At 73.9% G+C, this 10,750-nt stretch overlaps 6 non-coding genes and 4 pseudogenes across 6 annotated transcripts; all 10 read right to left on the minus strand.

The window, feature by feature from the left end:
• Positions 1 to 830: 830 nt before the first annotated feature.
• Positions 831 to 949, minus strand: LOC133077790 (5S ribosomal RNA; annotated as a pseudogene).
• A 946-nt stretch (positions 950 to 1,895) lies between these two features.
• Positions 1,896 to 2,014, minus strand: LOC133102919 (5S ribosomal RNA). The gene has a single exon (XR_009703132.1). It is a non-coding gene; the product is annotated as a 5S ribosomal RNA (ribosomal RNA).
• A 918-nt stretch (positions 2,015 to 2,932) lies between these two features.
• Positions 2,933 to 3,051, minus strand: LOC133102923 (5S ribosomal RNA). The gene has a single exon (XR_009703134.1). It is a non-coding gene; the product is annotated as a 5S ribosomal RNA (ribosomal RNA).
• Positions 3,052 to 3,962: 911 nt separating this feature from the next.
• On the minus strand, positions 3,963 to 4,081 carry LOC133077798 (5S ribosomal RNA; annotated as a pseudogene).
• A 946-nt stretch (positions 4,082 to 5,027) lies between these two features.
• LOC133102928 (5S ribosomal RNA) lies at positions 5,028 to 5,146 on the minus strand. The gene has a single exon (XR_009703136.1). It is a non-coding gene; the product is annotated as a 5S ribosomal RNA (ribosomal RNA).
• Positions 5,147 to 6,058: 912 nt separating this feature from the next.
• LOC133077812 (5S ribosomal RNA) lies at positions 6,059 to 6,177 on the minus strand (annotated as a pseudogene).
• Positions 6,178 to 7,117: 940 nt separating this feature from the next.
• Positions 7,118 to 7,236, minus strand: LOC133102932 (5S ribosomal RNA). The gene has a single exon (XR_009703137.1). It is a non-coding gene; the product is annotated as a 5S ribosomal RNA (ribosomal RNA).
• Positions 7,237 to 8,154: 918 nt separating this feature from the next.
• On the minus strand, positions 8,155 to 8,273 carry LOC133102936 (5S ribosomal RNA). Its single transcript, XR_009703138.1, has one exon. It is a non-coding gene; the product is annotated as a 5S ribosomal RNA (ribosomal RNA).
• Positions 8,274 to 9,182: 909 nt separating this feature from the next.
• Positions 9,183 to 9,301, minus strand: LOC133077820 (5S ribosomal RNA; annotated as a pseudogene).
• A 910-nt stretch (positions 9,302 to 10,211) lies between these two features.
• LOC133102940 (5S ribosomal RNA) lies at positions 10,212 to 10,330 on the minus strand. The gene has a single exon (XR_009703139.1). It is a non-coding gene; the product is annotated as a 5S ribosomal RNA (ribosomal RNA).
• Positions 10,331 to 10,750: the final 420 nt, after the last annotated feature.

Consider the following 10,750-nt stretch of genomic DNA (forward strand, 5'->3'; position numbering starts at 1 on the left):
TCTCCGGCAGGGCCCTGCCGCCCGCCCAGGCAGGCGACAGGAGGCCTCGGGGACCCGGGGGTGGCGGAGTGGTGGGCCACCTCGCAGCCCAGGGCGGGCGGGACGCTCCAGGCCCGTCGGCGCTTGGCGCCCCGCCGCAGATCCCGCTCGACGCTCACAGGGACGCGGCCCCGGAGGCTTCAGGGCCCGGCGGCCGCGGTCCCTTGGGCATCCCCCCCTGCCCGCCCACGCGGAGTTAGGCGCAGCCCGGCCACGGCCGGGCCGGCCCTCCGGCCGGGCAGCAGCTGGCCCGAAGCCACTGGGAGCCACCATGGAGTGGGCACGGCCCCTTAGCCCCAGCAAGGCCCCCCCTTGCCCCCACGCCGCCCGCCGAGCACAGGACCCCGGCCCTGGTGGCCGGCAGGCCCGGAGAAGCGGCCCCGGCCCCCGCCCCCGCTCCCGCCCCCGGCCGTGGCGAAACGGCGGAGGGGGGGGCTTTTTCCGGAGGGAGCTGTGGAGAGACACACGGGCAGACAGGGGGCTGCGGCGCGGCTGGGCTCCGGTGGGGGCGGCCAAGTGCAGGTCGAGGGCCTCGCGGGCCGCACGGACGGCACCCCGGCCTGCGGCGGAGTCTGGGTCCGGGCCAGCCACCACGGGAGCGGCTGGGGTGGCGGCTGCCTTCCAGGGCCGCATTCTGGCCGCATGTCCAGCCAGCTCGGCGGGGAGCGATCCCTCCGGCGCGCTGTGTTGGGAGGGACGTGAGGAGGTGAGGCCTGCAGCGGTGCTCAGCGGGGGCGGAGGCGGCCTCGGCCGCGGGCCACTAAATGTCAAGGCGGAGCGGGCGGCAAAAAAGCCTACAGCACTCGGTATTCCCATGTGGTCTCCCATCCAGGTACGAAACAGGCCAGACCCTGATTAGCTTCCGAGATCAGACGAGGTGTGGTGCGTTCAGGGAGGTGTGGCCGTAGAATGCAGCGGGGGCCACGGTGTGCCTCTTGAGGCTTAGCTTCGCTGGTGCTGGCGACTTACCGCCAGCCCGGCAGCCAACCCTCTCCGGCGCGGCCCTGCCGTCCGCCCAGGCAAGCGACAGGAGGCCTCAAGGGCCCGGGGGTGGTGGAGTTGTGGGCGACTTCGCAGCTCAGGTCAGGCGGGACCCTCCAGGCCTGTAGGCGCTTGGCCCTCCGCCCCAGAGCCGCTCAACGCTCACAGGACTTGGCCCCGGAGGCTTAAGGGCCTGTGGCCCTCGGTCCCTTGTGCATTCCCCACCCTGTCAATCCACACAGTGCTAGGCGCAGCCCAGCCACGGCCTGGCCGGCCCGCCTGCCCAACGGCAGTTGGCCCGAAGCCACTGGGAGCCACCATTGAGCCGGCACGGCCCCTTAGACACAGCAACGCCACCCTTGCCCCCACGCCAACTGCCGAGCAAAGTTCCCGGCGCCTGGTGTCTAGCCAGCCCAGCGAACCGGTCCCAGCCCACGACCCCGCTCCCACTCTCGGCCGTGGCGAAGTGGCAAAGGGTGGGCTTTTTCCGGAGGGAGCTGTGGAGAGACACACGGGCAGACAGGGGGCTGCGGCGCGGCTGGGCTCCGGTGGGGGCGGCCAAGTGCAGGTCGAGGGCTTCGTGGGCCGCACGGACGGCACCCCGGCCTGCGGCGGAGTCTGGGTCCGGGCCAGCCACCACGGGAGCGGCTGGGGTGGCGGCTGCCTTCCAGGGCCGCCTTCTGGCCGCCTGGCCGGCCAGGCCGGCGCGGAGCGCCCCCTCTGGCGCGCTGTGGTGGGAGGGGCCGGAGGAGGTGGGGCCTGCAGCGCTGCCCGGCGGGGGCGGGGGCGGGGGCGGAGGCAGCGGCCTCGGCCTTGGCCTCGGCCTCGGCCTAGGCCGCGGGCGACTAAAGGAGAAGGCGGAGTGGGAGGCAAAAAGCCTACAGCACCCGGTATTCCCAGGCGGTCTCCCATCCAAGTACTAACCAGGCCCGACCCTGCTTAGCTTCCGAGATCAGACGAGATCGGGCGCGTTCAGGGTGGTATGGCCGTAGACGTTAAAAGGGGCCCGCGGAGTGCCTCTTGAGGCCCAGCTTCGCTGGCGCTTGCGCCTCCCCGCCAGCCCGGCGGCCAGCCCGCCCCGGCAGGGCCCCGCCGCCCGCCCAGGCAGGGCAACGGCGGCCTCGGGTACCAGGGGGGTGGCGGAGGGTTCGGCGACCTCCCAGCCCAGGGCGGGCGGGACCCACCAAACCGTTCGGCGCTTGGCGCCCCGCCCCAGATCCCGCACGTCGCTCACAGGGACGTGGCCCCGGAGGCTTCAGGGCCCGGGGCCCGCGGTCCCTTGGGCCTCCCCTCTGCCCGCCCACGCGGCGCTAGGCGCAGCCCAGCCGCAGCCCGGGCCGGCCCTCCTGCCCGACGGCAGTCGGCCCTTAACCCACTGGGAGCCACCATTGAGTCGGCACGGCCCCTTAGCCCCAGCAAGGCCACCCTTGCCCCCACGCCACCCGCCGAGCACAGGACCCGGCGCCTTGTGGCCGGCCGGCCCGGAGCACCGGCCCCGGCCCCCGCCCCCGCTCCCGCCCCCGGCCGTGGCGAAACGGCGGAGGGGGGGCTTTTTCCGGAGGGAGCTGTGGAGAGACACACCGGCAGATAGGTGGCTGCGCCGGGGCTGGGCGCTGGTGGGGGCGGCCAGGTGCAGGTCAAGGGGCTCGCGGGCCGCACGGCCGGCACCCGGGCCTGAGGCGGAGTCTGGGTTCAGGCCAGCCACCCCGGGAGCGGCTGGGATGCGGCTGCCTTCCAGGGCCGCCTTCTGGCCGCCTGGCCGGCCAGGCAGGCGGAGAGCGCCCCCTCTGGCGCGCTGTGGTGGGAGGGGCCGGAGGAGGTGGGGCCTGCAGCGGTGCCCGGCGGGGGCGGGGGCGGGGGCGGGGGCGGAGGCGGCGGGCGACTAAAGGAGAAGGCGGAGCGGGAGGCAAAAAGCCTACAGCACCCGGTATTCCCAGGCGGTCTCCCATCCAAGTACTAACCAGGCCCGACCCTGCTTAGCTTCCGAGATCAGACGAGATCGGGCGCGTTCAGGGTGGTATGGCCGTAGACGCAGGAGGGGCCCGCGCGGTGCCTCTTGAGGCCCCAGCTTCGCTGGCGCCTGCGCCTTACCGCCATGCCGGCGGCCAGCCCTCTCCGGCAGGGCCCTGCCGCCCGCCCAGGCAGGCGACAGGAGGCCTCGGGGACCCGGGGGTGGCGGAGTGGTGGGCCACCTCGCAGCCCAGGGCGGGCGGGACGCTCCAGGCCCGTCGGCGCTTGGCGCCCCGCCGCAGATCCCGCTCGACGCTCACAGGGACGCGGCCCCGGAGGCTTCAGGGCCCGGCGGCCGCGGTCCCTTGGGCATCCCCCCCTGCCCGCCCACGCGGAGTTAGGCGCAGCCCGGCCACGGCCGGGCCGGCCCTCCGGCCGGGCAGCAGCTGGCCCGAAGCCACTGGGAGCCACCATGGAGTGGGCACGGCCCCTTAGCCCCAGCAAGGCCCCCCCTTGCCCCCACGCCGCCCGCCGAGCACAGGACCCCGGCCCTGGTGGCCGGCAGGCCCGGAGAAGCGGCCCCGGCCCCCGCCCCCGCTCCCGCCCCCGGCCGTGGCGAAACGGCGGAGGGGGGGGCTTTTTCCGGAGGGAGCTGTGGAGAGACACACGGGCAGACAGGGGGCTGCGGCGCGGCTGGGCTCCGGTGGGGGCGGCCAAGTGCAGGTCGAGGGCCTCGCGGGCCGCACGGACGGCACCCCGGCCTGCGGCGGAGTCTGGGTCCGGGCCAGCCACCACGGGAGCGGCTGGGGTGGCGGCTGCCTTCCAGGGCCGCATTCTGGCCGCATGTCCAGCCAGCTCGGCGGGGAGCGATCCCTCCGGCGCGCTGTGTTGGGAGGGACGTGAGGAGGTGAGGCCTGCAGCGGTGCTCAGCGGGGACGGAGGCGGCCTCGGCCGCAGGCCACTAAATGTCAAGGCGGAGCGGGAGGCAAAAAAGCCTACAGCACTCGGTATTCCCATGTGGTCTCCCATCCAGGTACGAAACAGGCCAGACCCTGATTAGCTTCCGAGATCAGACGAGGTGTGGTGCGTTCAGGGAGGTGTGGCCGTAGAATGCAGCGGGGGCCACGGTGTGCCTCTTGAGGCTTAGCTTCGCTGGTGCTGGCGACTTACCGCCAGCCCGGCAGCCAACCCTCTCCGGCGCGGCCCTGCCGTCCGCCCAGGCAAGCGACAGGAGGCCTCGAGGGCCCGGGGGTGGTGGAGTTGTGGGCGACTTCGCAGCTCAGGTCAGGCGGGACCCTCCAGGCCTGTAGGCGCTTGGCCCTCCGCCCCAGAGCCGCTCAACGCTCACAGGACTTGGCCCCGGAGGCTTAAGGGCCTGTGGCCCTCGGTCCCTTGTGCATTCCCCACCCTGTCAATCCACACAGTGCTAGGCGCAGCCCAGCCACGGCCTGGCCGGCCCGCCTGCCCAACGGCAGTTGGCCCGAAGCCACTGGGAGCCACCATTGAGCCGGCACGGCCCCTTAGACACAGCAACGCCACCCTTGCCCCCACGCCAACTGCCGAGCAAAGTTCCCGGCGCCTGGTGTCTAGCCAGCCCAGCGAACCGGTCCCAGCCCACGACCCCGCTCCCACTCTCGGCCGTGGCGAAGTGGCAAAGGGTGGGCTTTTTCCGGAGGGAGCTGTGGAGAGACACACGGGCAGACAGGGGGCTGCGGCGCGGCTGGGCTCCGGTGGGGGCGGCCAAGTGCAGGTCGAGGGCTTCGTGGGCCGCACGGACGGCACCCCGGCCTGCGGCGGAGTCTGGGTCCGGGCCAGCCACCACGGGAGCGGCTGGGGTGGCGGCTGCCTTCCAGGGCCGCCTTCTGGCCGCCTGGCCGGCCAGGCCGGCGCGGAGCGCCCCCTCTGGCGCGCTGTGGTGGGAGGGGCCGGAGGAGGTGGGGCCTGCAGCGCTGCCCGGCGGGGGCGGGGGCGGGGGCGGAGGCAGCGGCCTCGGCCTTGGCCTCGGCCTCGGCCTAGGCCGCGGGCGACTAAAGGAGAAGGCGGAGCGGGAGGCAAAAAGCCTACAGCACCCGGTATTCCCAGGCGGTCTCCCATCCAAGTACTAACCAGGCCCGACCCTGCTTAGCTTCCGAGATCAGACGAGATCGGGCGCGTTCAGGGTGGTATGGCCGTAGACGTTAAAAGGGGCCCGCGGAGTGCCTCTTGAGGCCCAGCTTCGCTGGCGCTTGCGCCTCCCCGCCAGCCCGGCGGCCAGCCCGCCCCGGCAGGGCCCCGCCGCCCGCCCAGGCAGGGCAACGGCGGCCTCGGGTACCAGGGGGGTGGCGGAGGGTTCGGCGACCTCCCAGCCCAGGGCGGGCGGGACCCACCAAACCGTTCGGCGCTTGGCGCCCCGCCCCAGATCCCGCACGTCGCTCACAGGGACGTGGCCCCGGAGGCTTCAGGGCCCGGGGCCCGCGGTCCCTTGGGCCTCCCCTCTGCCCGCCCACGCGGCGCTAGGCGCAGCCCAGCCGCAGCCCGGGCCGGCCCTCCTGCCCGACGGCAGTCGGCCCTTAACCCACTGGGAGCCACCATTGAGTCGGCACGGCCCCTTAGCCCCAGCAAGGCCACCCTTGCCCCCACGCCACCCGCCGAGCACAGGACCCGGCGCCTTGTGGCCGGCCGGCCCGGAGCACCGGCCCCGGCCCCCGCCCCCGCTCCCGCCCCCGGCCGTGGCGAAACGGCGGAGGGGGGGGCTTTTTCCGGAGGGAGCTGTGGAGAGACACACGGGCAGACAGGGGGCTGCGGCGCGGCTGGGCTCCGGTGGGGGCGGCCAACTGCAGGTCGAGGGCCTCGCGGGCCACACGGACGGCACCCCGGCCTGCGGCGGAGTCTGGGTCCGGGCCAGCCACCACGGGAGCGGCTGGGGTGGCGGCTGCCTTCCAGGGCCGCATTCTGGCCGCATGTCCAGCCAGCTCGGCGGGGAGCGATCCCTCCGGCGCGCTGTGTTGGGAGGGACGTGAGGAGGTGAGGCCTGCAGCGGTGCTCAGCGGGGGCGGAGGCGGCCTCGGCCGCGGGCCACTAAATGTCAAGGCGGAGCGGGAGGCAAAAAAGCCTACAGCACTCGGTATTCCCATGTGGTCTCCCATCCAGGTACGAAACAGGCCAGACCCTGATTAGCTTCCGAGATCAGACGAGGTGTGGTGCGTTCAGGGAGGTGTGGCCGTAGAATGCAGCGGGGGCCACGGTGTGCCTCTTGAGGCTTAGCTTCGCTGGTGCTGGCGACTTACCGCCAGCCCGGCAGCCAACCCTCTCCGGCGCGGCCCTGCCGTCCGCCCAGGCAAGCGACAGGAGGCCTCGAGGGCCCGGGGGTGGTGGAGTTGTGGGCGACTTCGCAGCTCAGGTCAGGCGGGACCCTCCAGGCCTGTAGGCGCTTGGCCCTCCGCCCCAGAGCCGCTCAACGCTCACAGGACTTGGCCCCGGAGGCTTAAGGGCCTGTGGCCCTCGGTCCCTTGTGCATTCCCCATCCTGTCAATCCACACAGTGCTAGGCGCAGCCCAGCCACGGCCTGGCCGGCCCGCCTGCCCAACGGCAGTTGGCCCGAAGCCACTGGGAGCCACCATTGAGCCGGCACGGCCCCTTAGACACAGCAACGCCACCCTTGCCCCCACGCCAACTGCCGAGCAAAGTTCCCGGCGCCTGGTGTCTAGCCAGCCCAGCGAACCGGTCCCAGCCCACGACCCCGCTCCCACTCTCGGCCGTGGCGAAGTGGCAAAGGGTGGGCTTTTTCCGGAGGGAGCTGTGGAGAGACACACGGGCAGACAGGGGGCTGCGGCGCGGCTGGGCTCCGGTGGGGGCGGCCAAGTGCAGGTCGAGGGCTTCGTGGGCCGCACGGACGGCACCCCGGCCTGCGGCGGAGTCTGGGTCCGGGCCAGCCACCACGGGAGCGGCTGGGGTGGCGGCTGCCTTCCAGGGCCGCCTTCTGGCCGCCTGGCCGGCCAGGCCGGCGCGGAGCGCCCCCTCTGGCGCGCTGTGGTGGGAGGGGCCGGAGGAGGTGGGGCCTGCAGCGCTGCCCGGCGGGGGCGGGGGCGGAGGCAGCGGCCTCGGCCTTGGCCTCGGCCTCGGCCTAGGCCGCGGGCGACTAAAGGAGAAGGCGGAGCGGGAGGCAAAAAGCCTACAGCACCCGGTATTCCCAGGCGGTCTCCCATCCAAGTACTAACCAGGCCCGACCCTGCTTAGCTTCCGAGATCAGACGAGATCGGGCGCGTTCAGGGTGGTATGGCCGTAGACGTTAAAAGGGGCCCGCGGAGTGCCTCTTGAGGCCCAGCTTCGCTGGCGCTTGCGCCTCCCCGCCAGCCCGGCGGCCAGCCCGCCCCGGCAGGGCCCCGCCGCCCGCCCAGGCAGGGCAACGGCGGCCTCGGGTACCAGGGGGGTGGCGGAGGGTTCGGCGACCTCCCAGCCCAGGGCGGGCGGGACCCACCAAACCGTTCGGCGCTTGGCGCCCCGCCCCAGATCCCGCACGTCGCTCACAGGGACGTGGCCCCGGAGGCTTCAGGGCCCGGGGCCCGCGGTCCCTTGGGCCTCCCCTCTGCCCGCCCACGCGGCGCTAGGCGCAGCCCAGCCGCAGCCCGGGCCGGCCCTCCTGCCCGACGGCAGTCGGCCCTTAACCCACTGGGAGCCACCATTGAGTCGGCACGGCCCCTTAGCCCCAGCAAGGCCACCCTTGCCCCCACGCCACCCGCCGAGCACAGGACCCGGCGCCTTGTGGCCGGCCGGCCCGGAGCACCGGCCCCGGCCCCCGCCCCCGCTCCCGCCCCCGGCCGTGGCGAAACGGCGGAGGGGGGGCTTTTTCCGGAGGGAGCTGTGGAGAGACACACCGGCAGATAGGTGGCTGCGCCGGGGCTGGGCGCTGGTGGGGGCGGCCAGGTGCAGGTCAAGGGGCTCGCGGGCCGCACGGCCGGCACCCGGGCCTGAGGCGGAGTCTGGGTTCAGGCCAGCCACCCCGGGAGCGGCTGGGATGCGGCTGCCTTCCAGGGCCGCCTTCTGGCCGCCTGGCCGGCCAGGCAGGCGGAGAGCGCCCCCTCTGGCGCGCTGTGGTGGGAGGGGCCGGAGGAGGTGGGGCCTGCAGCGGTGCCCGGCGGGGGCGGGGGCGGGGGCGGGGGCGGAGGCGGCGGGCGACTAAAGGAGAAGGCGGAGCGGGAGGCAAAAAGCCTACAGCACCCGGTATTCCCAGGCGGTCTCCCATCCAAGTACTAACCAGGCCCGACCCTGCTTAGCTTCCGAGATCAGACGAGATCGGGCGCGTTCAGGGTGGTATGGCCGTAGACGCAGGAGGGGCCCGCGCGGTGCCTCTTGAGGCCCAGCTTCGCTGGCGCCTGCGCCTTACCGCCATGCCGGCGGACAGCCCTCTCCCGCAGGGCCCTGCCGCCCGCCCAGGCAGGCGACAGGAGGCCTCGGGGACCCGGGGGTGGCGGAGTGGTGGGCCACCTCGCAGCCCAGGGCGGGCGGGACGCTCCAGGCCCGTCGGCGCTTGGCGCCCCGCCGCAGATCCCGCTCGACGCTCACAGGGACGCGGCCCCGGAGGCTTCAGGGCCCGGCGGCCGCGGTCCCTTGGGCATCCCCCCCTGCCCGCCCACGCGGAGTTAGGCGCAGCCCGGCCACGGCCGGGCCGGCCCTCCGGCCGGGCAGCAGCTGGCCCGAAGCCACTGGGAGCCACCATGGAGTGGGCACGGCCCCTTAGCCCCAGCAAGGCCCCCCCTTGCCCCCACGCCGCCCGCCGAGCACAGGACCCCGGCCCTGGTGGCCGGCAGGCCCGGAGAAGCGGCCCCGGCCCCCGCCCCCGCTCCCGCCCCCGGCCGTGGCGAAACGGCGGAGGGGGGGCTTTTTCCGGAGGGAGCTGTGGAGAGACACACGGGCAGACAGGGGGCTGCGGCGCGGCTGGGCTCCGGTGGGGGCGGCCAAGTGCAGGTAGAGGGCCTCGCGGGCCGCACGGACGGCACCCCGGCCTGCGGCGGAGTCTGGGTCCAGGCCAGCCACCACGGGAGCGGCTGGGGTGGCGGCTGCCTTCCAGGGCCGCATTCTGGCCGCATGTCCAGCCAGCTCGGCGGGGAGCGATCCCTCCGGCGCGCTGTGTTGGGAGGGACGTGAGGAGGTGAGGCCTGCAGCGGTGCTCAGCGGGGGCGGAGGCGGCCTCGGCCGCGGGCCACTAAATGTCAAGGCGGAGCGGGAGGCAAAAAAGCCTACAGCACTCGGTATTCCCATGTGGTCTCCCATCCAGGTACGAAACAGGCCAGACCCTGATTAGCTTCCGAGATCAGACGAGGTGTGGTGCGTTCAGGGAGGTGTGGCCGTAGAATGCAGCGGGGGCCACGGTGTGCCTCTTGAGGCTTAGCTTCGCTGGTGCTGGCGACTTACCGCCAGCCCGGCAGCCAACCCTCTCCGGCGCGGCCCTGCCGTCCGCCCAGGCAAGCGACAGGAGGCCTCGAGGGCCCGGGGGTGGTGGAGTTGTGGGTGACTTCGCAGCTCAGGTCAGGCGGGACCCTCCAGGCCTGTAGGCGCTTGGCCCTCCGCCCCAGAGCCGCTCAACGCTCACAGGACTTGGCCCCGGAGGCTTAAGGGCCTGTGGCCCTCGGTCCCTTGTGCATTCCCCACCCTGTCAATCCACACAGTGCTAGGCGCAGCCCAGCCACGGCCTGGCCGGCCCGCCTGCCCAACGGCAGTTGGCCCGAAGCCACTGGGAGCCACCATTGAGCCGGCACGGCCCCTTAGACACAGCAACGCCACCCTTGCCCCCACGCCAACTGCCGAGCAAAGTTCCCGGCGCCTGGTGTCTAGCCAGCCCAGCGAACCGGTCCCAGCCCACGACCCCGCTCCCACTCTCGGCCGTGGCGAAGTGGCAAAGGGTGGGCTTTTTCCGGAGGGAGCTGTGGAGAGACACACGGGCAGACAGGGGGCTGCGGCGCGGCTGGGCTCCGGTGGGGGCGGCCAAGTGCAGGTTGAGGGCTTCGTGGGCCGCACGGACGGCACCCCGGCCTGCGGCGGAGTCTGGGTCCGGGCCAGCCACCACGGGAGTGGCTGGGGTGGCGGCTGCCTTCCAGGGCCGCCTTCTGGCCGCCTTGCCGGCCAGGCCGGCGCGGAGCGCCCCCTCTGGCGCGCTGTGGTGGGAGGGGCCGGAGGAGGTGGGGCCTGCAGCGCTGCCCGGCGGGGGCCGGGGCGGGGGCGGAGACGGCGGGCGACTAAAGGAGAAGGCGGAGCGGGAGGCAAAAAGCCTACAGCACCCGGTATTCCCAGGCGGTCTCCCATCCAAGTACTAACCAGGCCCGACCCTGCTTAGCTTCCGAGATCAGACGAGATCGGGCGCGTTCAGGGTGGTATGGCCGTAGACGCAGGAGGGGCCCGCGCGGTGCCTCTTGAGGCCCAGCTTCGCTGGCGCCTGCGCCTTACCGCCATGCCGGCGGCCAGCCCTCTCCGGCAGGGCCCTGCCGCCCGCCCAGGCAGGCGACAGGAGGCCTCGGGGACCCGGGGGTGGCGGAGTGGTGGGCCACCTCGCAGCCCAGGGCGGGCGGGACGCTCCAGGCCCGTCGGCGCTTGGCGCCCCGCCGCAGATCCCGCTCGACGCTCACAGGGACGCGGCCCCGGAGGCTTCAGGGCCCGTCGGCCGCGGTCCCTTGGGCATCCCCCCCTGCCCGCCCACGCGGAGTTAGGCGCAGCCCGGCCACGGCCGGGCCGGCCCTCCGGCCGGGCAGCAGCTGGCCCGAAGCCACTGGGAGCCACCATGGAGTGGGCACGGCCCCTTAGCCCCAGC

This window comes from Eubalaena glacialis, chromosome 1, assembly GCF_028564815.1.
Source record: "Eubalaena glacialis isolate mEubGla1 chromosome 1, mEubGla1.1.hap2.+ XY, whole genome shotgun sequence".
Classification (NCBI taxonomy): Eukaryota; Metazoa; Chordata; class Mammalia; order Artiodactyla; family Balaenidae; genus Eubalaena; species Eubalaena glacialis.